This window comes from Dromiciops gliroides, chromosome X (genome assembly GCF_019393635.1).
Source record: "Dromiciops gliroides isolate mDroGli1 chromosome X, mDroGli1.pri, whole genome shotgun sequence".
NCBI classification, from domain to species: domain Eukaryota; kingdom Metazoa; phylum Chordata; class Mammalia; order Microbiotheria; family Microbiotheriidae; genus Dromiciops; species Dromiciops gliroides.
In genome coordinates this window covers 65,827,795-65,853,087 of record NC_057867.1, presented here as the reverse complement: position 1 = coordinate 65,853,087, position 25,293 = coordinate 65,827,795, and the positions used below count along the sequence as shown (strand labels likewise).

Sequence of the window (25,293 nt, the reverse complement as noted above, 5' to 3'; positions counted from 1 at the left end):
TGTGGAAGAGTGACTGTACTGAGTTGCGTAATAGGGCACTTGTACTCTATTAGTAATCAGGCAGGCAGCAAGCATTTGGCCGAGCTGAGTACCTCACACGTAGGCAGAGAGGCCCAGACCCACCTTGGGATTGGAGAGGGGCCCTGAGTCTGTGGCAGGCACTGAGGAAGAAGCCTGCTGTGCCAGTTAGTGAAAGTGCAAATGTGCCCTTTGTAGCACGGGCTTCCTAGGGACTTGAGGGTGTGCACACAAGCCAAACAAACCTGTTGATGCCAATTATTTCTGCTGGTGGTAAGAGCTGGGGGAGGGCAAGCATACCTGTAATCACCCACATCATCGTCGTTGACATTTCCATAGCACCTGATGACTTCCCAGAGTGCTTCACATATGTTCTTGGCTACTTCAAGCATCCAAGGTTCTGGGGGCATCGGTGCCCCCTCTACCAGTGCAGATTGGGAGCTCCTCCATTCCTTTGTCAGCTACATGTTCCCCAAAGACCCATGCCTGGCAGCGTTCTGCAGTTAGCCAGGTTTGTCTGCCCCCAGGTTACACAGGCCAGCTCTGGGTTTGCGCTCAGCTCAAGGACCTTCCAGGTTGGGTTAGACTTGCCAGGCAAAGCTGGGGTGCCACTGGAAAGGGTCCCATTAGCTCCTCAGGTTCAACATCTCCCCTCACCCCTTGTCCAGTCCCTCATCTGAAGTCCTCTGTTTCTGTTCAGCGTCCTCCTTATTTGCCCAAGTTTGAAACGTCAGTGGTTCCTCTTCTCCCTCCATCCTTATCCAGTTAGGGTCCAAGGCAGGAAGAGGTTTCTAAGGCTAATCCCTATTGCTCTGCGCCTTTGATGCAAAGGTCAACTGACCCTCCAAGGCTTACACAGACAATCCCCAAACTGTAGCAGCTCTGTCTGTCTTTCCTCTGTCCTTTTCAGTCTGCTCTCACGTGAGTTTAGGCCCATGACCACTTCTCACCTGGACTATTCTGATACTTTCCTAATGGGTGTTCTTGCCCCTGGACTCTACAATCTATACTACAGAGGTGACCAGATTAATAGATGAGATTCATCTTTCTCCTATTCTATTGCAAGTTGTTTGGAGAGCAGGTCTACAACATTCATCTGTCTGTCACCCTCGTCTTCTCACCCTTCAGGCATGCAGCAGGTACTCAATTAGTGCTCGGTGAATGAATCCAACACAGAAGGAGAGTTATTGATGTCAACATACGTTAGTATACAGTGAATGATGTGAGTTTCAGCCTCCAGCCTGCAGAGCCTGTCCATCCCAATAGGAAAAGCGTTAGATCAGGTCTCCTAGCAGCCAAGAACCTGGCCTGCTTGCAGCCCCAACTCTTCACTAGCTATGTGACCTTGAGTGAGTCACCTAAGTTTTGAATCTCCAATTTCTCCTCTGTTAAAACAGAGACAGTGAGAGATTTCCAGGAACATTAGGGCTAGGGGGAATCTTTGAAATAATTGAATCCAACATCTCCTACAGAGGCAAAAACAGGCCCAAAGAAGGGAAGGGACTTGTTTGTTCATGGGAGATTCAGGCCAGAAAACCAGGTATCCTGTGAGCCAGTTCAGTGCTCTTTCTGCTCTTGCCTCTCCCTGTTTCCTCGACCTTGCAGGGATGGCACAAAGATCGAATAAGAGAATGTGTATGCAAAGCTTTGTCTGGGTGAAGGGATGTAGAAATGGGAGCTCCTGCCTCCTCCCCCAGTGGGAGTTGGCAGCTCCCAAGGCCTTAAAAATCTCCATCCTTCCAGGCCTAGCTGGAGGGGGGATTCTCCAAGCTGCCCGGGCACGGCTGCCACAGCTTATCCCCACTGAGTACACCCCCTCACGGACTCCTTGCCTCCAGGTGGCACAGCCTCAAGAGCTCAGGCTGCTGAATTCCATTTGCCAGTATGAACCTGACCCGAGCTCCCTGTCTGTCCCCCCCACAAGTCCCAGCTCATAGTCACTTAAACTTTAGCAGACCTGTCTGACCCACTGGATAGAATGCATTCTCCTAGGTTTGGGAAGAAAGAGGTTGGTGATACGGGATCTGCTGAAGCCTGCTGCACTTGGGAGAAAAAAACACTTGCAATGCCCACCATGCATCTGCTGGGCTCTTCTTGGTTGTGTTGGTTATTACGTGGCCTCCTACTGGATTTTTAAATCGAGAATGGTCCTGTTTCCTTCTTGGTCTCCATTTATTCAGCAAACAGCTGAGTTCCTACTCTGTGCACGCCCCTTTGTGGAGTTCTCTGGGGAACACACAAACTCCCATCTGGAATATTATGGTCACTTCAGGCCACTGTATTTTTGGGGGGGAAATCCTCATAAAACAGTGGGGTATCTAGAGAAGGCAGCCAGAAGGGCAAGGGCATTGGTCACCAGTTCAGGCTGTTGTTGTTTGTCTTTCGTTCTCAAAGAGGACCATGACATCAGGGTGATGTCATGACTTGCAGTGAATTGGATTTAAGTGAGAGGGCTGTGCAAGGTCACCAGCCCCACTCTCTTCTCCAGAGCCATTTGGGTCCTGGGGCAAGCATAGATCAGGATGACTGGAGATGGCCCAGGGTCACACAGCTAGTACGTGTCTGAGGTGAGATTTGAACTCAGTTCTCTTGATTCCAGGGCCAGTGCTCTATCCACTGTGCCACCTTGTTGCCCCAACCAGGTCAGGCAGGGATCAGTTGAAGGAATCGGGGATAGGGATGGGGAAGAGCTAGGAAATAAGACACCGGAAATGGGATTTGGCTCTCTGGGCTTGGTTCCAGAGGGCAGAATAAGGAAAGAAGGGTGGAAATTGCCAAGGGGCAGATTTAGCTTTGAGATAAGGGCAAACTTGTGAAGAGGTTCCACCTTTCCCAAAGTGAAATGGGCTGCCCCTGGAAGCAATGAGTTTCCCATAGAAGTTATGGCTGAAGCATAGGAATCGATGTGATCCCCAAGGGAAAGGGTATCCGGTGGGATGAGAAGAGGGCCAAAGACTGACCTCTGGGGGACAGCAATATTTAGAATGAACCAAGAGAGAAGGGGAACCAGCAAAGGAGACCAAAGAGTATTAAGAGATTGTTGAGAACTGGAGATTTTGAGCTAGGAAAGAACTCAAAGTTCATAGAGTCTCTTTTGAAAAGAGAGGCAAAGTTATTTGCCCAGGGTCACACAGCTAGTAAACAGCAGAGACAAGATTTGAACCCTTGGTCCTCTGACTCACAGTCAGCCAACAAATGCTGTTGAGTGTGTATTCCTTGATACCATGCTAAGAGCACTGTAACTTCACTCTCCCATTTCCCCCCCTTCATATGTTCATTGACTTCCCCCAATAAAGAATAAGCATGCTAACTCTTGGCCACACAAAACAACTTGTCAGACTAGCTGGGCCTTCTTTAAGTTCTCGAGGTCTCTTCCCAGCCAGCTCCAAAGAGCTAGATCCATGTGGCCTTTGGCTCATCTTCAGCCAATACCATGTGTAGCTTTGGTCACCTTGAGGGTGGAAAGCAGGAAAAAATCCTGGAGTACCAAGGTCCTTGCAGTTGGGCCCTAAAACAGGATTTATGTATTCAAAATTGGAGGGAGATGGGGAAGTCCTTGCACCTCTCTGTGCTTTGTTGTCCAGAATGGAAATCAGAACATAGGGCCAGGTTTCTTTTGTAGACTGGCCTTAGAACAGTGAATGTCAGAGTTGGCTGGCTTCTTTTTTTTTTTTTCGGGGCAATGGGGGTTAAGTGACTTACCCAGGGTCACACAGCTAGTAAGTGTCAAGTGTCTGAGGCCCGATTTGAACTCAGGTACTCCTGAATCCAGGGCCAGTGGTTTATCCACTGTGCTATCTACCCGCCCCCATTGCTGGCTTCTTAAAACAGAGAATGCCAAAACTGGAAAGTATCTTGGACTATAATGTCCCAACTGAAAGAGAGCTTGGACTAGAAGAACCTTAGAACACAGACTGTTAGAGCTGGAAGGAATATTAGAGCTTAAAATGCAAAATGTTAGAGTTGTAAGGGACCTGAGAGATTATCTAGTAGGTGTGTGTGTGTGTGTGTTCTTAATTTGGGGTCTCTGAACTTTTTCTTTCTTTCTTTCTTTCTTTTTTGCGGGGCAATGAGGGTTAAGTGACTAGCCCAGGGTCACACAGCTAGTAAGTGTCAAGAGTCAGAGGCCGGATTTGAACTCAGGTACTCCTGACTCCAAGGCCTGTGATCTATCCGCTGTGCCACCTAGCTGTCCCCCCCCCCCGCCCCCGAACTTTTTTTATAAAACAATTCCATAGCTATTTCTTTTTTTTTTTTTTTTTTGGTAAGGCAATTGGGGTTGTGACTTGCCCAGGGTCACACAGCTAGTAAGTGTCAAGTGTCTGAGGCCAGATTTGAACTCAGGTACTCCTGAATCCAGGGCTGGTGCTCTATCCACTGCGCCACCTAGCTGCCCCTCCATAGCTATTTCAATAGGATTGGTTTCCTTTGTAATCCTGTGTATTTTATGCCTTTAAAACACATGATTCTATGAAGAGGGGCCCATGGCTTCAGCCGACTGCCTGCCTGAGGTGTTCATGCCCCAGAAAAAGTTAAGATCCCTTGACCTAGTACAGCCCCATTATTTTACGAAGGAGGGAGCTGAGGCTCAGGGAGCGGAAATGATTTGCCTAAGTTCCCCCAGCCAGCTGGGCTTTGAAGTGAGTGTTCTGATGACAAGGCCAGCTTCTCTCTACCAAAGCAACTTTCCCTGATTTCCATTGCTTAACATGTGGGCTGCCCAGTACCCCATCCTGAGGGTGTAGGGGGCCCAGGAGAGGAGGCCCAAAGCAGAGAACTACTTGGGCCAAACTTTGATACAGGTCTGGGTGGGAGAAGAAGCCCGAGGACCTTTTGATTTTATTAATGTATGCTAAGCCTATTCCCCACCCCCACTGTCAACCTCCTGGAGATAATTGAGAACTAATTATAATCTCATCTGGTTTGTCCTTGGTAAAATGAGGGGGTTGGGCTAAATTGTCTAAAAGACTTCTTCCTGCTTGAAATCTATGATCTTCAGATCTTGTCTCAAATGGGGAAGCCAGGTTGGAACTGCCCTGCCTCCAGCTAGGCCTAGTGTTTAGAATGTGGGGCTGGAAGGGGCCTTGGAGGGCATCTGGGCCTACAACTCCCTGAGTTGGAGCAGTAAAAGGGACCTGAGAGGTTAAGTGGGCTGACTCTCATTTGAAATGGGACTCATCACTTGCCCAAGGTCACAGAACAAGCCAGTAGCAGACCTGGGATGAGAACCTTGGTTTACTGAGTTGCTTCGGAAGGAGATAACTCCCTCAATCTGTTAGGGCATTGAGGATCCAGACTCACTCTTCCTCCTTTGCCAGATGAGCTCATCATCATCACCATCACCATCACCATCATCATTAAAAAAACAACAACTAGCATTTATGTAGCACCATATGATGTCAGTCAATAAGTATTTATTAAGCACCCTACTATGTGCCAGGGATGTAGATGGTATTATCCCCATTTTACAGCTGAGGAAACTGAGGCCAACAGAGGTGAAGTGACTTGCTCATGGTTGCACAGCTAGGAAGTGCTTAAGGCAGGATTTAATTGCTCTAAACCTAGTGCTCTATCCACTTGACCACCAAGCTGCCTCAAATATAGTAGAGGTATTTGCAACTCTTAGGCAGAAAGGTGCCAGTCTAACTCAAGGTAGTCTCAATGGCTGAAAGGGATTTGGGATATGGGGGCCCAGAGAGGGGAAAGGACTTGCATTAATTATATGGAAGAGGCAGGTTTGGCCTCCTGATCTCAGTCTGTTGGGCCCCCTTGATTTCCAGCTGCAGTAGCCTTGGCCCCTTCGCCCTTTCTGATTTCTCTGTGGTTCTCTTTCTCTCTCCCTCCCCCCACCTTCTCTCCCCCCCTCTCCCCCCCCTCCTTGAGGGTTTGCTTTCCTCAGGCCATGTTCCAAGAGCCATGCAGCCCTTCTGTTCTTCTCTCCAGCTTTTGCCTCTCTCCAGCGGGGCCCCAAGTCCAAGGAACCACATGGTGTTCCCAGCCTGGCTCGCCTGCTCATCAGTGGTTGTACTTACACACTTAAATGCTCTCACAGAAATAATTAGGTTTCATGGCCTGTGGCCAAGTTGACTAATTCTGGTTGGGAGAAAAGATGGGGGGGGCGGGAAGAAGAGAAAAATATGTATTTAGATCTTGGCAAGAATTTTGCTCAAGCTACCAAGTGAAGTCTGTTAAGGTCAGCCAAGTCCAGTTGACCTGGTGGAAGTATTTGTCAGGCTAGCTGGGGCTCACCCAACTCTACTGAGGAATCGGGTGTTGTTTTGGATAGGATTTGAGGGCAGGAAACCCAACTTGGAGACCCAGATCTACCCCTTTGGAGCCTTAGGGCATGCCAGGGGATATCCTTTCAGCACCTCAAGCTTGGCATGGCCCTTCTCTGAACCTGTTTCCTCATCTCTAAAAGGAGCCAGTTGGACTTAACTGAAATGTGGAATAGTTGCTAGAATGTTAGGCCTGGAGTGAGGAAGACCTGGGTTCCAATCCCACCCCAGAAACTAGCTGTGTCACCCTGGGCAAGTCATCTAACCTCTTTATGCCTTCATTTCCTCATCTCTAAAATTACTCCTAAAGAGGTCCCTTCTAGTCCTCATTCCTCTGAGTTTAGGAGTAAAGGCAGGTTTCATGGAGAAGGCTGTATTTGAGAGATGTAGTCCTTTTGGGAACTGGGGAAAGGTAGGCCAGGAGTCTCCTGGAGTTTCCAGGTATGCCCAGGTGTGCAGTGAACACATCTGCATCCCCAGCTAGGCTGGCTGCCAACCAAAGGCCTGACTTCCCTCGGGCTCCTGGCTTGGCAGGGGACTTGAGCAACAGGGTCCAAATGGCTGCCTCTTTCCCAGGAGACAACACTATGTGATATCATCTTGGACAAAGGTGGGGCTGCCCATTTGTCTATTGACATCTGTCCTCCATCCCTCCCGGATGGAAGGTTTATGCTTAAAATATGAAGCTTTTAGATAAGGCCCAGCCAAGACTTGGAGTTGGGTGTTTGACTCCTTCAGACTTGCTTTGGTGAGCAAGGTACTCATTCATTCATGTGGACCTCAGTTTTCTCTTTGGTTAAATGACAGTAATGGCACCTCCCTCCCAGGGTGGCTTCGAGGCCCAAATGAGCCAATATTCGGAAAGCACTTTGTAGACGCAGGGGTCGGCAGGATGTCCAACAGAACCCAACCCTGGCCCTGCCAGCATCCCTGCCACGTGGCCTCTTCCTACTTGGCAGCTGTTCCTTTCTTGGTGCCGAAGCCCAAGAGCCGCCTGCTTTGGCCTAGGAAGGGAACAGCGCCGGTATTGTGTGCTTCTGCCCAAGGCTAAAAGCCCCTCCTTTCTGGGCCACAAGGCAGGCCTGGGGGCTCCGAGGCCTTGATTCCTATCCAGGGGAACTTGGTGGGGTTTTACATTTGAAAGGGAGTTTGGGGCATGGGGGGGCAGGAGGGAAAAACCTTTTAATGAATTGAAATTGCATAATGAAAAGGTTTGGAAATTTAATTGCCAAAATGGCTGTGTGTTTTCTCTCTCACCTCCGCCTCTCCCTTCTTCCCTCCTCCCCAGAAGCAGTGGGGGAAAGCAGGAGCTTGTCAGAGAGGCCCCCACACCCACTCTAGGTCTGTGCTGAGCAGGCAGGCTGGTGAAGGGAGGGAGGAAGGGAGAAAGTGAGAAAGTGAGAGAGAGAGAGAGAGAGAGAGAGAGAGAGAGAGAGAGAGAGAGAGAGAGAGAGAGAAAGGGAGGGAGGGAGGGAGGGAGAGAGAGGAGGGAGGAAAGGAGAGAGCAAGCCAGCAAGTGAGCCAGCGAGCTATGGGGTCTGCTCGGCAGCAGGCTGTGTGCACAGCAGGAGTGGTCCCTGGCATCCTGGGAACGGCCTGCTGCTTGGGCTTTTCTGGGGCCTGCAGGTACTGCTGCTCTTGCCCAGCCTGTGTCCACTCTCCTGCTGTCATCTCAGAAGAGCCTGAGGCTATGGGGGAGCTTCCTTAGCATGGCCACTATTGCCATCTACCTCCTAGGGCCCTAGAACCTCAGAGGCAAAAAGGGCCCCGGAAGGAACCTAGTCCAACCTGGACCTGATCAGGCATCCCAAGAAGAATAAGGCTGACCCCTGTTGCATGGGTACTTGGAGACAAATAATCTGCCCCAAGTCTTTTCTTCTTCAGACTAAACAAACTCGATTCCCTCATTCATATGACATGAATTTGAGGCCCTTGACCTCTGGACACTCTTGCTCATTGGTGTTGCCAACCCAGAACTAAACACGGTACTCCAGATAAGAGCCATACCTGAGTCTTGGGCATAGGCCTACATTAGCTTTGGGAGCTATTCCATCATCCTGCTGACTCACAAGGAGCTTGGAGTCTACTAAGACCCCCAAATCATTTTCAGGAGGAGTGCTGTCTAGTTATTGCTCCACCACCTTGTACTTAAGAGGGTACTTTTTTTTAGCCCCATTGGTAAGGCTTGATATTTATCCCTATTCAATTTCATCTTATTAGATTCATTCCATTGACCTGGCCTGTTGAGTTCGTTTTGGATCTTGCCTCTCATCTGCCTTGTTAGCTGAGCCTCTCAGCCTTGTGTCATCCAGAAATTGGATGGACATGTCATCTGCACTTTCATTTAAATTGAAGATGAAGGTGGTAAATGGCTTAGGCCAAGCACAGATCCTGAGGGCACTCCACCGGAGACCTCCTTCCAAGTTGACATTGGATTCCTAATGATAAGAGTTCTCATAACCATGCTCTCATCTAGCCAGCATCTGTCTGGTCTATCTTGTCTACAAGAACGGCATGAGAGCCTTGGGCAAATGTTTTGCTGAAATCTAGAGTATCTCCTTGTCTACCGGGCTGGTAACCCTGTCAGAAAAAGGGAGGGGATGAGTCTGCATGACCATTTCTTGAGGAAGTCTTCTCTGGCTCTACCCTTAATGCTACTATCCCTTCCAGCAGTTGGAGAGCTTGAAGGAGTTTTCCACAAGAGTCAGACAGGACAGTAATGGGGAAAGCAAGAAATCTTTATTACATGTGGCAAAGGTTTTTGAGCCCTAGAAAGAGGAGGAGGAGGAGGAGAAGGGAGGCTCAGCTAGGACTTGGCACACAGAATTTTGCCAGCTCTGTCATTTTTCCTAGTCTCACAACCATGTGAGATGCCTGGGGGGGGGCTATTTCTGAGGGAAGACACGGAGGCATCTGCTTGGTTTCCCATCTTTAACGACACAGGCCAGGCAGGGAGATGTCCAGGCAGAAAAATAGTGAAAATGAGAGTGTGGGTGGGAATGTGTATGTGCACGCAAATACATGCTGGGGTTGGGATGTTTCCAGAAAAGGGGCAGAGTGGACTTGTCCATTTCCATCCCCAACCCCCCCAAGTTCCCATGACTTCCACTTTAGCAGTCAGCTGTTCATTGTTCATGAGAATTAGGTCCAGAATAGTGATTTCCTTCTTTGATTCCTCTAACTCATGTAGGATTAAATGATTATTAATGCAGACCAAGAACTTTAGTAACTTCTCTGCTTTTTGGCAGAGAGTGAGATCCAGTAGATGACTTGATAACTGAATTTTCTTGTCATAACTGAATTTTCTTGTCACTTACTATATCATGCCTCAGTGCCATGATTCTGATTTTTCCCCCTCAAACCTCCTTATCTATGTCTTCTTTCTGAATCGGTGGTCTGTAGTATACTTTGATGACAGTACCAATTTTATGGCTGTTGATGCCGAATATTCTCTATCATGTTTCCTCTGCTTGGTTTCCTGGATTTCCTCATGCGAATAATATCTTAATATATAAAGCTTCTTTTTTTTTTCAAGATAAACTTCATATCTGTTGCTCACCCCTCAGTATTCAGTCTTCTTTTTTTCCTCACTGACACATTTTTCTCTCCTCTTAGCTCCTGATGCAGGCCAAAACTCCCCTTTGCTCCTAAGATCCTTTTTCTTTGTTCTTCCTATGATGCCATTCCATTTTTAAAAGGATCAAGTCATTTTTTCTGGACAGTGGGGAGATGTTCTTTGAGCTACTTTATGTCTTGCTTTAGGAGAGAGATGAACGTGCCCTTTTAGCATAGATATTTCTGTGTCTGCCAAGTGGCAGAATACAAGCATCATGTACTCTATGCAGGCCGTGGCAAAGTTATCCTTGCTCTTTCTTCAAGCAGGATCCTTAGTCCTTTGCTGTTCTTACTAGGAACTCTTGTGGCCAACTTCCTGCTGTTGCAATGCCTACTGGGGACTTTTACTCTAGAGTTGTCACTCCTCATGTCACTTCATTAGCACCTATATGATTACACTCAACTTCCTTTTGGGGGGGGCGGGGCAATGAGGGTTAAGTGACTTGCCCGAGGTCACACAGCTAGTGTCAAGTATCTGAGTCTGGATTTGAACTCAGGTCCTCCTGAATCCAGGGCTGGTGCTTTATCCACTGCTCCACCTAGGTTTTCCCCCAACTTCCTTTTTCTTTTGGGTCTCTTCCTTCTTCACCTGCAACTTAAGTGCTCCTCTTCCTCTTCTTCATCCAGCATTGGTGCTCCTTCTTCACTTTCTTCTCCAGTTCTTTTAAATTTCCCTCCCCCAGATTTCAGTCTCTGACTTAATGAACAATTCCCAAACTCTCTCAATCTCCTCCTTTCTAATTCCGCCTCCTCTCTTTTTCCCTACCACCCAATCTCAAAATAAAGATGGTAGCCTTCCTCTAAGTGCTTTTTTGTTTGTCACTGTTCTTTTTAAAATGAGGCACTGCAAACTGGAACCCAGTCCTCCACATGTCTGATCAGGGGTGGGGAAAGCTGGATTCTGCCCTCCCTAATGCTGGGCATCATGCCTCTCAACATAGCCAAAGGTCAAATTAGCTTTTTGTTGTTGCCAGGTCACACCATGGACTCCAACTGAACCAATGAAATAAGATTTAGAAAGTGCTTAGCATGGTGTCTGGTATATAGTAGATGTTTAATAGTTGCTTGTTCCCTTCCTGTCCACTAAGACTCAGAGGTCCTTCTCATATGACCTGGTATCTAGCTATACTTCCCCATCTTGTACTTGTGCAATTGATTATTTGAACCTAACTGTGATGCTTTATATTTATCCCTATTACATTTCTATTTTAGGTCTGACCCTGTTTCCTAACCTGTTGAGATCTCTCAGCATCCTGACTGTGTCATTTACCAGGTTAGTAATCTCTCTAATATTTGTCTTCTTGGCAACATTGACAAGCATGCCTTCTATGACTTTAGCCAGTAGCGTTGGAGTGGTGTATTGGTGTGATGGAAAGAACATTGGATTTGGAGCTATAGGGCCTGGGTTCAAATCCTGGTTCTGATATTGACTACCTGTGTGACCTTGCAAAGTCACCTAACCTCTTTGGGCTTCCTTTTCCTCATCTGTAAAAAAGGTAATCAGAGTTCTGTGGTCACTTTCATCTGTAAATCCCTTGATGCTTTCTTGAGTACATTGGGCCAAGGAATAGAACCCTGGGAGATTCTAATAGGAGCCTCATTCCAAGTTGCTAGCAACCCATTAATGGTCCTTTAACCCATTGTGAAGCCACCTAACTATCCTATCATTTAGCCCATATCACTCCATCTTGCCTATAAAGACTGTGGTGACAAACTCAAATAGTATCGGATCCCTCTGGCTTATTGACTTAGAAAACCACAAATTAAAATGATATTGTATTTGTATTTGTATTTATTTTGTTAAACATTTTTCAATAACATTTTCATCTGCTTTGAGCTTTTTGCTGCCAGAGACTTTGACACATCTGGTCTAAGGGACTTTGTCAAATGGTTTGCCGAAACCCCGGTATAATATACTTCTCACATTGCCTGGATCAAAATGACTTTCAGGAGCTGCCATTTTGGCTTGTGGGTTCTCCCTCTATGAGTGTAAAGCCCTATCTCTGTATAATTTAGCAGGTGATCTTTGACAGTTGAGACTGCAGAATCTCTTAGCCAGTGCCAAGCTGGTTCAGAGCCTCAAAAACCCTCTTAAAAGGAGAAAAGGAAATACAGTTAGTCTAGCACAATAATTTACCATTAATTTCCCATTTCCCCTTTCCAAATGCTTAGAAATGATTCCTTTGATAACTTGTAGCTTGTCAAAGCCCCTTCCAAAAACATGGTGCCCAGCACTGAACACAATGCCCCAGATGTGGACCACTGGGGTCCATGGCCCTTCCTTAGCACTAATCAAAAGATGCTCAACATGACCCTGGACAGTTTGGATCTGCTCAGTTATTGAATTTGGCCCATGGCCTTGGATAGAATGGGTTAAAGCTCTGGCCTTTTGGATAAAATACAAACTCCTTACCTCCCCCATCTGGCTCCAGCTGACTTTTCCAATCTGATTTCACATCTCTCCTCCTCATGCTCTTTATGTTCCAGCCAAATTGGATGATCTCACCCCATCCCCTCCCATCTTTGGGTGTCTATATGGCCTGCCTCCCCTGCCTGGAGCCCTGCCTCCCCTTATCTCTGCCTATGGAAATGCTTCTGTAGTTTTGATGCCTAGCTTGGGTGCCATGTCTTATGTGAGGCTCCCCTGCAGCCAGCCAGAAGTGAGCTAGCCTTCTTTTACTTCTCCTGCAGCACTTTGTCCCATCTCCTTTTTGCCTTGTCTTATACTTGGGTACACGGCTCATCTGTCCTGGTAGATGGTAAACTCACTGAAGGCAGGATGACATGTCATTTTTCATTTTTCATCTTTCGATCCCTAGTTCAGAGCACAGAGCCTGGTACATAGTAAACACTTAATAAGCATTGGTTGACTCAAATTGTTGAATCCCACAAGGCTGCCTTCAGCTCTTCCTTCTCCCTCCCTCCCTTCTTCCCTCCTTCCCCCGCGCCAGTCCTCCATGTTCCACCAGATGGAACGTCAGGACAGGCACAGTGCAGAGTTCTATTTCTGGCCATGTTTAGTCTGGTGTCTATCCTGGAGGCTGCATGGGCCCCACCCCTCCCCTGCCATCCCCTGGGGGCTTGTGTGTGTTGTACTGCCAGGGAAAGAGGGGGAGGAGAAGGATGCATGTATTAATGTAGGTGTGTATTAATGTTAGGTGTGCGTCAGACAGGAATGAGGAGCTATCGATAACCTGAGAAACAGCCATTTAAGGCAGACATGGAGGACAAGCATGGTACCTGGTGGGGTTCCCAATATTGTACCTGCTACAGTGTAAACATTTAGTGACAGGTACATATGTGCATGTATAGATGCAGAGCCACATGCAAGACGCTAAGGTTGACTTTTGGGCTATGGATTAGGAAGGCAATGGAAAGAACTAGGGGATTATTGTTGTCAGAGGACTTGAGTTTGAACGTCAGTGTTGCTACCTACCAGCTGTCTGGGCCTAGGGAAACCACTTAACTGCTTCTGTAGAAGGAGGAGATGATTAGGCCACATGATTTCCAAGGGCCCAAAAATAAATGATCATTTTTCTCATATCCATGCTAGGGGGTGATGGCATTAGGAATGGGGAGTAGGTGTCCAAAGGCCCCCAGGACTGCCTTGGAGATCTTCCCTACCTCTCTTTCTCTCCTTCTCTTCTCTGTAGTCTCCTACATTGTACAGCTAAGTCCTACTTGAATAATGAATCTCTACCTCCTCTCCCCTTTGGAATTATTTGAATTCAAATTACATATTTCCATTGGGGGTGGAACTAATGACTATATTTTGCAGAATCATAACTTTGAATAGTACAAATTAAAATACATGCAACCACTTCAAGGGATTCATTATTCGCACTAATCAGGACCTAGCTGTGTCATATCAGATTTCAGGCCAGGTAGGATAAAGGTGGGAGTTATATTGTTGAGTCATTACAGTCCTGTCTGACTCTCCATGACCCATTTGGGGTCTTCTTGGCAAAGATACTGAAGTGGATGGTCATTTCCTTCTCCAGCTCATTTCAGAGATGAGGAACTGAGGCAAACAGGGTGAAGTGACTTGCCCAGGGTCACACAGCTAGTAAGTGTTAAGTGTCTGAGGCTGGATTTGAACTCAGGTCCTCCTGACTCCAGGGCTGGTGCTCTATATGCTGTGCCATCTAGCTGTCCCATGGGAGTTATGGGAGTTAAAGGGAAGCTCATTTGGGGGCAACATTAGTTAATTCTTGCTAACTATTCAATCTGTGCTGAAATGGAGCGGACTGCCTTGGACCATGATGAGCCCCCCTCCCAGTTACTCAAGTTGGTGGGGATGTCATTGAGGGGATTCCTGTCCTAGGAAGGAGAGTTAGGCTTAGGTGACTTCTACGTCCATACTTCAAGAATTCACGATTTCACTGTTTTGTGTATCTTTTCCACCAATACAGATTGCATCTGCCCTTTGCTTTAGAATATTGTCTTCAATAACTCAATAAACATTTATTAAGCACCTACCATGTGCCAAGCTCTGTGCTAAGTGCTGGGAATATAAAGAGGCAAAAGACAGCCCCTGACCTCAAGGAGCTTACAATCTAATGGGGGGGGGGGAACATGTAAACAAGGACAGGTATACCTTGGAGATATTTTGGGTTTGGTTCCAGAAAACCACAATAAAGCAAATATTGCAATAAAGGCAGTCACACAAATTTTTTGGTTTCCCAGTGCATATAAAAGTTATGTTTACACTATACTGTAGTCTATTAAGTGTGTTATGGTATTGTCTAAAAAAACCCAGTGTAAATACCTTAATTTAAAAAATACTCTATTGCTAAAAAATGCTAACCATCATCCGAGTCTTTAGGTTTTGTTTTTGTTTTTGTTTTTTGCTGGGAAATGAGGGTTAAGTGACTTGCCCAGTGTCAAGTGTCTGAGGCCAGATTTGAACTCAGGTCCTCCTGAATCCAGGGCCAGTGCTTTATCCACTGCACCACCTAGCTGTCCCCTATCTGAGTCTTTAGTGAGTCTTAGTCTTTTTGCTGGTGGAGGGTCTTGCCTCATTGTCAATGACTGCTGACTGATCAGGGTGGTGGTTACCGAAGGTTGCGATGACTAGCAATTTCTTAAGATAAAAGAACAATGAATTCAAACACTTAAAGGCTAGTGTAGGGTTATTAATTGGCCCAATTTCAATATTGTTTTGTCTCAGGGAATAAGGAGTCCCAAGGAGAGGTGCACAGATGGGATTGGAGCAGTGAGAACACACACAACCAACAATTTATTGATTAAGTTCGGCATCTTATATGGGTGTGGTCTGTGGCGCCCCCAAACAATTATAATAGTAACATAAAAGATCCCAGATCACCATAACAGATATAATAGTAATAGAAAAGCTCGAAATATTATGAGAATGACCAAAATTTGACCCAGAGATATGATGTTAGCACATGCTGTTGGAAAAATGGCGCTGATAGACTTGCTTAACACTGGATTGCCACAAACCTTCTCTTTGTAAAAAATGCAATATCTGTGAAGCACAATAAAATGAGATATGCCTGTTTAGACAACGCCAGCAATATATAGGATAAGTGGGAACTAATTAACAGAGGGAAGGCACTAGAATTAAGAGGGGTTGGGGAAACCTTACAGTAAAAGATGGAGTTTTATTTGGGACTTCAAGGAAGCCAAGGAGATTGGTAGATGGAGCTGAAGAGAGACAGCATTCCAACCATGGGGGACAGCCAGAGAAAATGCACAATGCCTACAGATGGAGCATCTTGTTTATGGCCTAGCCGGGGAGCCAGTGTCATATGTTACTGTGGCCAAAGGAGAAAAAAAAATCCATCCCTGGTTGTCTGGCGATAAGCCTTTCTGAATTGAATGAGAGGTTGGTTCTTTGCTGGCAGACTTGAGACCTGTATCTCGGCCTGCTCTTAACACCTTACCTGCAGGGGCTAGGATCTATCAGAATCCACCCTCCATTAGTATGACCTTTGAGACCATGGCGTGATGATGCACCAGAGGAGAAGAAAAGGGGACTTTGAGATCCCTTATGAGTCTGATATGCTATGATTGTATGGTTGATCCTAAACAGAGCACTGCAAAATCATGACTGTGGATCCAGTTTATCAAACTGCTTATGAATGATTATTTCTATCATATTAGAATGCGATACGTAATTTGAAAAGCTCTTTCCTTACGACAACCCAGTGATATAAACAGGGCAAGTATTATCCTTGTTTTTTAGATGAGAAAACTTGCCTGAATTGGAGTAAACGATATATGCCTCCTTGTTGATTTTTCTTGGCCATTTTATTCTCTTAACACACCCCAAATTGATGGCAGGAGAAGGGGTCGGGGAAGCCACTGTTGCTTAAGATAATGACCAGAGGACTGTCTCCATGTGCAGAATTGAGACTTGACTCAGTGTGTATGCTAATACGTTACAATTCTGTAAGCCATTATTAGCCCATGGGGCTGGCTAAAGATCCGTGAGAGGCACCATGGTCTAGGAGTTAAATAACAGGGAGCTGTGTGATCATGGACAAGCTTTGTAAATTCTCATATCCTCAGCTTCCTCCAGTAGACCCTGAGCATCAAATAGTTCTCACCTCAAGGGTGACATCTCCACAAATGCCTTCTGCCACATCTCTAACTCAAGACTCACTTGTCCTCAAACGAGTTCCTTTCCCTCTCTGTGTCTGTTTCACTATCTGCAACATTTTGTGGCGTTCAGTCGTGTCTGACTCTCTTTGACCCCATTTAGAATTTTCTTGGGAAAGGTACTGGAGTAGTTTGCCATTTCCTTCTCCAGCTCATTTTACAGATGAAGGAACTGAGGCAAACAGGGTGAAGTGACTTGCCCAGGGTCACACAGCTAGTGTCTGAGTCCAGTTTTGAACTCAGGAAGATGAGTCTTCCTGAGTCCAGGGCTGGTGATCTTTCTACTACAGTGCCACCTAGCTGTCCCATCTGCAAAATAAAGGTGGTCAGTCTTGTAAACTCTGGTGTCCCTTGCAGCATTATGATTCTGCAAGTACAACCCACAGACTTGAACCAGCATTGGATTGATTTCTTCCCTCTGTATTTTTTCTCCTTTTCTTAGCCATAGTCCTTGAAAATAATGTGGCTAGGCTCATTCCCTCCATTTCCTCTCCTCTGGTGCTTTTTTCCCCCTTCTAGTCTCTGGTATCCTCCTACAACCAGCTCTTCTTGGGTCCTAGTAGTACATAAGCTCTGTCCTACTTATTCAGTATTTAGTTCAATCCATAAGCATTTTTTTTGCAGGCAATAGGGGTTAAGTGACTTGCCCAGGGTCACACAGCTAGTAAGTGTCCAGTGTCTGAGACCAGATTTGAACTCAGGTCCTCCCAAATCCAGGGCTGGTGCTTTAACTACTGCACCATCTAGCTGCCCCCAATCCATAAGCATTTTGAAACACACCTATGGTGTGCCAGGCACTGTGCTACATAGGCCTTGGTCCATACATAAGTATCTGCAGAATGGGTACAAAATGAATGCAAAGTGGTTTGGAGAGGAGCTGCATTAGCCATTGCAGGGAACAGGGGAGGCTCCCTAAAGAAGGTGGTATTTCATCTGACCAATGGAGGAAACCAGGGATTTCGAGAGGCAGAAGTGAGGAGAGAAAGCCTGCCAGGCAGGGGGGACAGCTGGTGCAAAGGCCCATATAGAAAGTCACATATGACTGGCATAGCCAGACAGTCCAGGAACCGAATAAGAATAGCTGAATGGTTGATGTCCAGCACTTTGATGATTTGCACAGTATGGGCAGTTGGGGCTGCTTTGCAATCCGTGCCAGGAGAAGTACCCCCACTTTGATGGTATCATTGAAGTATCACAAGATAGATGTTTTTTCAGAGAACCACTGAGAGGGTGGTGGCTCAGTAACTGGCCTCTCCCTTCTTCCTTCCCTTCCATCCAGTGGAATCATCCAGGTTGACAGATGGGGAGGGGCAAGCAGCCCCCTTCATCTCCCTCATCTTTGGGAGGCCCCCAGGCTTTGACTTTTCTCTGGCCTCCCTCCTAATGCCTCTTACATCTGCTTCCCGCCCTCCTTGGTTGGCATCCCTCTGGTGCCCACAGTGTGACAGGCATAATTTGCCTCAGTTTAATTTGTCACGGTGTATCAGAGTGAGGGGCGTCACACAATAGCTGGGGACCTCACTGTGCTTTCATTCTCAGAGAGCCTGCTAATTAAATTTTTTATGAAGGAGCCAAGGCACACCAGTGAAACTCTCCAGCCTCAATGTAGCAGGCAGTTCCCAAAGAGACCTCATCTGTGCACTTCACGATGAAAATCAATTAGTGTTATGAATGTGTGATAGCTTTCCTGAAAAAAGAAAAAAAAAGCTGCCATGATACAGAAGTCTTTACACCTTAGTGTAGTAAAGGGGCAAGATACCGTGTCTGTCCTCCCCCTGGCGGGCTTTCTTATTGCATCCAATTGGATTCCAAAGCCTTTACTTCAATGCCACCTTGTTTTAAGAAGATGTATACAAGAGGGGATGGAAGCCAGGGAAGATAACAGAGGATGGCTACAGAAGCATGGTGTGGTTCTTTAAGAATGTGATCTGGAATACTAAGGCTCACAGTATGCCAGGGCTCATGAGGAAAACTAAGGACAAGAAGGGCTTGTTGGTGGCATGTTGGTTTGTAGCTATATTGGGGAAAAGAGATGACTCCCAGAATGGAGAGGACTGCTATTCAGGATGGAATAATGAAAACATGTAATGAGGAGAAGGTAGAACTACTCAACTCTTAATTTGCTTCAGTTTTCTCTAACAAGGAGAATAATCTTTGCATTGGAAAGGACCAAAGATGGTTAATAGGAAGTTGATGCCTGAGATCAGGTGGAGAACATCCTAGCTGGTCTTGATGAATAGTCTCTAGGTCTACATGAATTACCTCTTTGCATTCAGAAAGAACTGGCAGGTGGGAAATACTGAGTCTCCCTCTGTCGGTGAGCTTTAAAAGAGTATGGAGAAAAGGGAATGCCCTAATTTTAGAAAAAGGGGAAAAGAATAGAATCTGTAAACTGTAGGCTGGTGAATTTGACTTTGATTGTTGGTAAAATTCTACAGTTTATTATTAAAAAGAGGGTTAGTGAACATTTAGAAAAGGAAGCAGTGATCTGAAAAAGCCAACCTGTCTTCATTAAGAGCTAACCAAATTTCCTTTTTTGTTGTTGTGGTTGTTAATGGGATTACTTAGTCTGGGAGATCAGAGGAGTGTTATACGTTACTGAAATCATAGCAAAGCATTCAACAAAATGTTTTCTACTATTCTTGCAGACAACACAAGGAGACCTGAGCTAGATAAGAGCACAGTTAGGTGATTCTGGAAATTGGACCTCCACCCAAAGAATAGTTCATTAAATTCAACAAATATTTATTCAATGCTCACTATGTATGGCATAGGGCATGCTGGGCTAGTTGTGCTGCCAAATATAAAGCCGACTTTTGCCCTCAAGAGGTTTACATTCTTCTGGGGAGATACAACATATGCGCACAGATAAGTAAACATAAGACATTTTGAAGAGGGAGGGAGAGAATACAATGATTCAGGGAATCACGAAAGGCTTTGCATGGGAAGGGGTTGGAGGTTCTAAGAGGTCGAGGTGAGTTATGTGGGACAGCATGCTTGAAGACATAGAGAGGGGAGATGGGACTCGGCAGGAAAGTAGGATGTGTGAATAGGAGTAATATGAAATAAGTCTAGAAGAGCTAGTAGATTGTGGAGGCCTAGGAATGACAGCATGAGGAATTTGTTTTATCCTTTAAGCCATAGGGAGCTACTGAAGATTCTTGATCAGAGCATTGTATTGGAGACAGGGAGGCTAGTGAGGAGACTATTGTAATAGCCTAGGTGAGAGGCAATAAGGGCCTGAACTAAGATGGAGAATGAATAAGTAGAGAGAATGGGATGTTGTGGAAGTAGACTTTATAAGATTGCAACTCATTCTGTATGGGGGGATGAGGGAGAGAGATGAGTAAAAAAAATGCTTTCAAAGTCACAAATCTGGTTGATTAGAAGGATAATGGCACCCTCAAAAAATAGGGAAGTTTGGAAAAGTGGAAAATGTTGAGTTTGAGAGCCTCATGGGCATCCAGGTGGAGCTGTCCAGCAGGCAGTTTGTGATGCTGGACGGTGCCCAGGACAGAGAGTGGGTCCAGATTTGAAAGTCACCTGCGTTGATGTGATAATGAATTCAAGAGAGAAGATAATATAAACAAGGGGGATTCTTTACCTTTTTTGTGCATAGGCCTCTTTAGAAGGCTAGCAAAATCCTCCTGAGAATAGTATTTTTAAATAAGCGAAGGAAAAGTGAAATATCAGTTAGAATTTAGTAAAAAATAAAGATGCATTTTGTCCCCATCCAAGTTCATGAACTCCCTGAAATCCAAGAGATTAAGACCCCCTTGGTGAGGAGAAAGAAGAAACCCCAAGCCAGAATCGTAGTAAGGCCGAGGAATTCCCACAATTATGGGGTAAGGACATGTATAGTTGATAGCCAATGAATGTTTATTAAGCACCTACTATGTGCCAGGACTGTGCTAAGCACTGGGGATAGAAATAGGAAAAAGAAGGATAGTCTCTACCCTCAAGGAACTTACAATCTAATGGGGGAAATATTTTTACCAGGAAAAAAAAATCTAATGGGGGAAGAAAACAGGCAAGTGAAAGCTAAAAAGGGAGAGGGGAAGTACCAGGAGCAGGGGCCTGGTGGAGAAGTCAAAGAAATCCAAAATGAGTGCAGTCAGGTGGCCTGATCATCCTCGGAAGGAAAACTGAGAACAGGAGCATGTTCCCCCAAATTGACCATTTGTTACTTCTTTGCTCTGCCAGGTGGGTCAAACTACCACCATCACTTCAACCACCACCTCCCTTCAGATCCCGATGGAGAGAAGACCCTGAGCCCAAGAGCCCCACCCCAGCAGCCCCCATCCTAGGAAGCAGTCCTTGAGCAACAACTGCTTTTGTGGGAGCTGCAGCCCCCAATTCCTCAGAAACCCCAGCCACTGACCTTGACCTTGTCAAGTGGTTCAAATCTGAAACAGAGATGATTTTACAAGTGGATATGACATTAAAGAAGATGCTTACCATCTGCTTTGCTGCTGCACCCTCAGGACCACTGGTCCTTTCTATCTGACTTGCAGCTGGAACTTGTATGTGTTGCCTGCCTCCCATAAGAATGTTTTCTGTTTGTATCTCCAGCACTTAGAACAAAACTTTGTATATAATAAGCATTTGCTAAATGCCTTTTCATTCACTTATTCATTCAAGAGCTAGTATCAAGGAGGAGGGGGCGGTCAATAGTGTCAAGCTGCAGAGAGGTCAAAGAAGGAGGACGATGCCATTAAGACATCTTTAGTGACCTCAAAGAGAGCAGTTTGAGTTGAGTGGTAGGGTCAGAAGGGAGATTTCTTGAGAAATAAGTAGGAGATGACGACAGGGAGGCAACAGATGTTTTTTTCTAATAAACTTTTTTTTTGGTGAGGCAATTGGGGTTAAGTGACTTGCCCAGGGTCACACAGCTAGTAAGTGTTAAGTGTCTGAGGTCGGATTTGAACTCAGGTCCTCCTGACTCCAGGGCCGGTGCTCTATCCACTGTGCCACCCAGCTGCCCCTCTAATAAACTTTTAATCTCTGAATAGAATTTTATTTTCCAAAATATATGTAAAAAGCAAATTTTGACGTCAATTTTTTAAACTTTGTGTTCCAACTTCTCTTCCTCCCTCCCTTCCCACCCCCCACCCACAAGAACTCAAGCAATTCAAAATAAGTTATACATGAGTAGTCATGGAAAACATTCCCACATTAGCTAGGTTGTGAGAGAAAACAGTCAAAAACCAAAACTTCACATTAAGGAATTGTCAAAAACAAAAAAAATTTTTAAATTTTTGTTTCCATCTGTTTTCAGATACTATCAGTTCTTTCTCTGTAGATGGATTGCAATTTTCTTAAGTTCTTCAGGGTTATATTGGATCACTGCCTTGCTGAAAATAACCACATGCTTCCCAGCAGATCATCTTACACTATTGCTGTTATTTTATATACAGTACATTTCACTCTGCTTCAGTTCATGTAGATCTTTCCAGATTTTTCTGATAGTATCCTGTTCATCATAACCTGTATATAGTACCTTAAACTTGACAAAGAATTTTCTTTGTATTAACCCAGCAAAGTAGGTACCATACATTTTGCCATATAATAAACTTTTAAAAGCATTTATTAAGTACCCACTGTGTGTCAGGCACACATGTTTAAATATTTAATGTAAATTTAAATTGAATTTAAAAATATTCTCTTATTTGGTTTTTACAACTCTGAGAGTCAGGTGCTATTAATATTCCCATTTCGCAGTTGAAGAAACTGAGGCAAACAGAAGTTGTGATTTGCCCTGGGTTACACAGTGGATTTGAACTCAGGTATTACTGACTCCAGGCTCAGTTGTCTATCTACTGTAGTGCTACTTAGCTGCCTAGTTTGTCTGTAAAAGGGAGAACAGATATAGGATGATGGGTTGAAGGAATGAGTGAAGGTTAAGAATGAAGGAAGCCTGAAAAGGGTAGTTTCTGTACTTTTAACAGGAAGGAGCGATATGTCCTTTAATTTTGACAGTTGGGTACTACCATCGTCCATTATATTTGGACAGTTTTGTGGCCTCTCCATTCTGACTTTTTTTCCATTGTCGTCGTTGGTTTTATTGTTCTTTGCCCAGTGGCCACTCCATACAAATCTTCCTGTTTCTCCGAATTCCACTATTTATCCTTCCTTGTGGCATAGCAGTTTTTCGTTCCATTCACAAACCTTAATTTGTCAAGCCATTTCCCAATCCTTGAGCACACATTTTGTTTTCAGGTTTTTCTCACAACGCTGCTATGAACATTTTTTGCACATAGGAGTGGGTCCTGGGATATCAAATGGATCAAGAGGTCCTGAGGCAGGAGCCTGGGTGTCAGCAGTGGTCCCATCCTACCTTGACACTCCAGTGGTGGAAGACTATTGAGTTGTCATGATACAAGACAGAGGAAGTATAGCCTTTACTCGTGGTAATAGGTCCTGTGAGTGAGGAGGGCACTAAATCCAGTTCCTGAGGGGGTCTAGGAGCAGGGCTGGGCACTTAACCTCATGAGGCATTGAAGATAACTTTATTTTTCCTGACTCTCAGCTTGGTGAGTAGCTGTGCTCCATTAATAGTTCTATGCAAGTTTGGAAGGAGGTCTCCAGTGGCGTGTCTCATGGATGTGTGCTTACTTATTTAACTTTTTTTTTAAATCAGTGACTTGGATAAAGCAAGGTAGAGCAGCTAACATGATGTATGACAGCCAAGTTCCAGAAATACAACAGACTATAATATTAGACAGACTCTAAAGAGGTGACATTTAATTGGGATAAATATAAAGTCTTACACTTAGGTTTAAAGAAATAACTCCACAAGTACAACCTGGGGGAGTTATAATTAAACAGCAGTTTGCCTGAAACTGATCTGGGGATCTTAGTGGACTGCAAGCTCAATGTGCATTTAAATAGCAAGCTGTGGCAGCTAAGAAAGCCAATATGACCTAGACTTTGGAGTCAGCATGGCATGGTGTCGTGGACTAGGAAGGCAAATGCCCCCGATCCTCTGGCATTGTTGCGAATGCTCCATTTTCTGAAGGACATTGATAACTCGATGAACACCCAGAAGAGGCTGATCGGCTGTGAGATTATGCTACGTGAGCATGGCTTGAAGGAGTGGGGATGCTTAGAGAAGAAAAGAGGGAGACACTGTCAGAGAGAAGTGAGTTGAGATGTGTTCTCTTTGACCCCAGAGGGCAGGACTAGTGGGTAGAAGGAAGTTATAAACAGGCAGATTTGGGGCTTGATAGAAATAAAGACGAAGGCCTTCCCCAAAGTGGAATGGCCTCCTCCTCATTGGAGATCTTGAAGCAAAGTCTGGATGATCAGTTGAAGATATTGGAGAGTCAATTCCTCTACAGTTATGGGTTGGACAAGTTGGGCTAAGACATGAGTCAGCACCAACTCTGAGATTCTGTGATTTGTAAAGGAATTTGACCTTTCTCACCTTCACTTTCTTTATCAGTAAAATGGAGATAGTGACTACCTAACGGGGGGCTAAGGAGTAAGGAAGGAAAGTGCTTGGTGAAGCCTTAAAGAAATGCATTGTTATTTAAACCCTTTGTTCTTTTTTTTTTAATGCTAGTTCTTTAGATCTCCCTTTGAGGCGTGTGGGGCTGGGAAGGACTTTAGCATCTCTACCTTTCATCAACTCACAATCCCTGAACACACCTTGTTCTTTCCCATCCCCAGGCACAGGGCTTTGAACAGAGTCCTGAGCTGGAGGTGTGTGTGTCGGGGGTAGGCTCCACCACTTATCGGTACTGTGAGCCTGGGCAACCTCTGTAGCCTCAGTTTCCTCATTTGTAGAATGGGAATTACTGGTGCTCTGATAAATGATTAACAACCAGCTCTCCAGAGGCAAAAAAGTACCTGCAACACATTTTTACATTTAATCTATATTAGTAATATTTTCTCCATCACTTTCTTAAGTCTAGGCAATCAAAAAAAAAACCCACAGTAAATCAAGCCCCAATTTGTAGCTTTGCTGACTTCTAAGTTGGAAATACAGCAAAAATTTATCAATTAGTCCTTGTGAGCTGGTTTGAGCTGCCTCCAGGATGTGTCATTTGTTGTTGTTGTTGTTGTTGTTGTTGTTGTTGTTGTTGTTGTTGTTGTTGTTGTTGTTGTTGTTGTTGTTGTTTTGGCAGGGCAATGAGGGTTAAGTGACTTGCCCAGGGTCACACAGCTAGTAAGTGTCATGTGTCTGAGGCCAGATTTGAACTCAGGTCCTCCCGAATCCACTGCGCCACCTAGCTGCCCCCCAGGATGTGTCATTTTGAAGTACATGGATAATGCCTCCCCCAAATCTCGGCCCTCTTTCACAGACCACCTCCTCCATGAAGGTTTCTATGGTGGCAGAATGATCTCTCTGTTCTCTCACCTCCTATAGTACTTTGTTCACACCACTTGTTTACACTCAAATCATGGAATTGCTTGGGAACCTGCCTTACCTTGGACTTAATTCAAGGCCTGGTTTCCCTTCATCCTTGGCACAGACCCTCCCTGAGCATAGTAGGTGAGCAAATGAATGAATAAATGTAAACCTCCATCCGTTTAACCTTCCAAGCTGGCAGATGTTAACTAAGGGTTTATTCTATGCAAGAAAATAAGGCTAGGCACTGAAAAATCTAAAACCCTAAACTAAAAACAGTCCTGCACTCAGGGAGCTTAGTTTCTACTGGGGAGGGTGTACAATGTATAAACAGCTAAGCAAATACAAGGTACTGAGGAGTGAGCAAGCAGGAACCCCCTGGGATGAGGAAGGAAGATCTTAAAT

The 25,293-nt window shown here is 45.3% G+C and overlaps 1 protein-coding gene across 2 annotated transcripts in view; it reads left to right on the top strand.

Moving 5' to 3' along the window:
* NEXMIF (neurite extension and migration factor) overlaps positions 1-25,293 on the top strand; it is a 191,336-nt gene that overhangs the window by 20,087 nt on the left and 145,956 nt on the right. For both annotated transcript variants that reach the window (XM_043974884.1, XM_043974885.1), the window contains exon 4: positions 11,124-11,184. The gene's annotated coding sequence lies outside the window, so the exon portion shown is untranslated. The remainder of the gene's footprint in view (positions 1-11,123; positions 11,185-25,293) is intronic.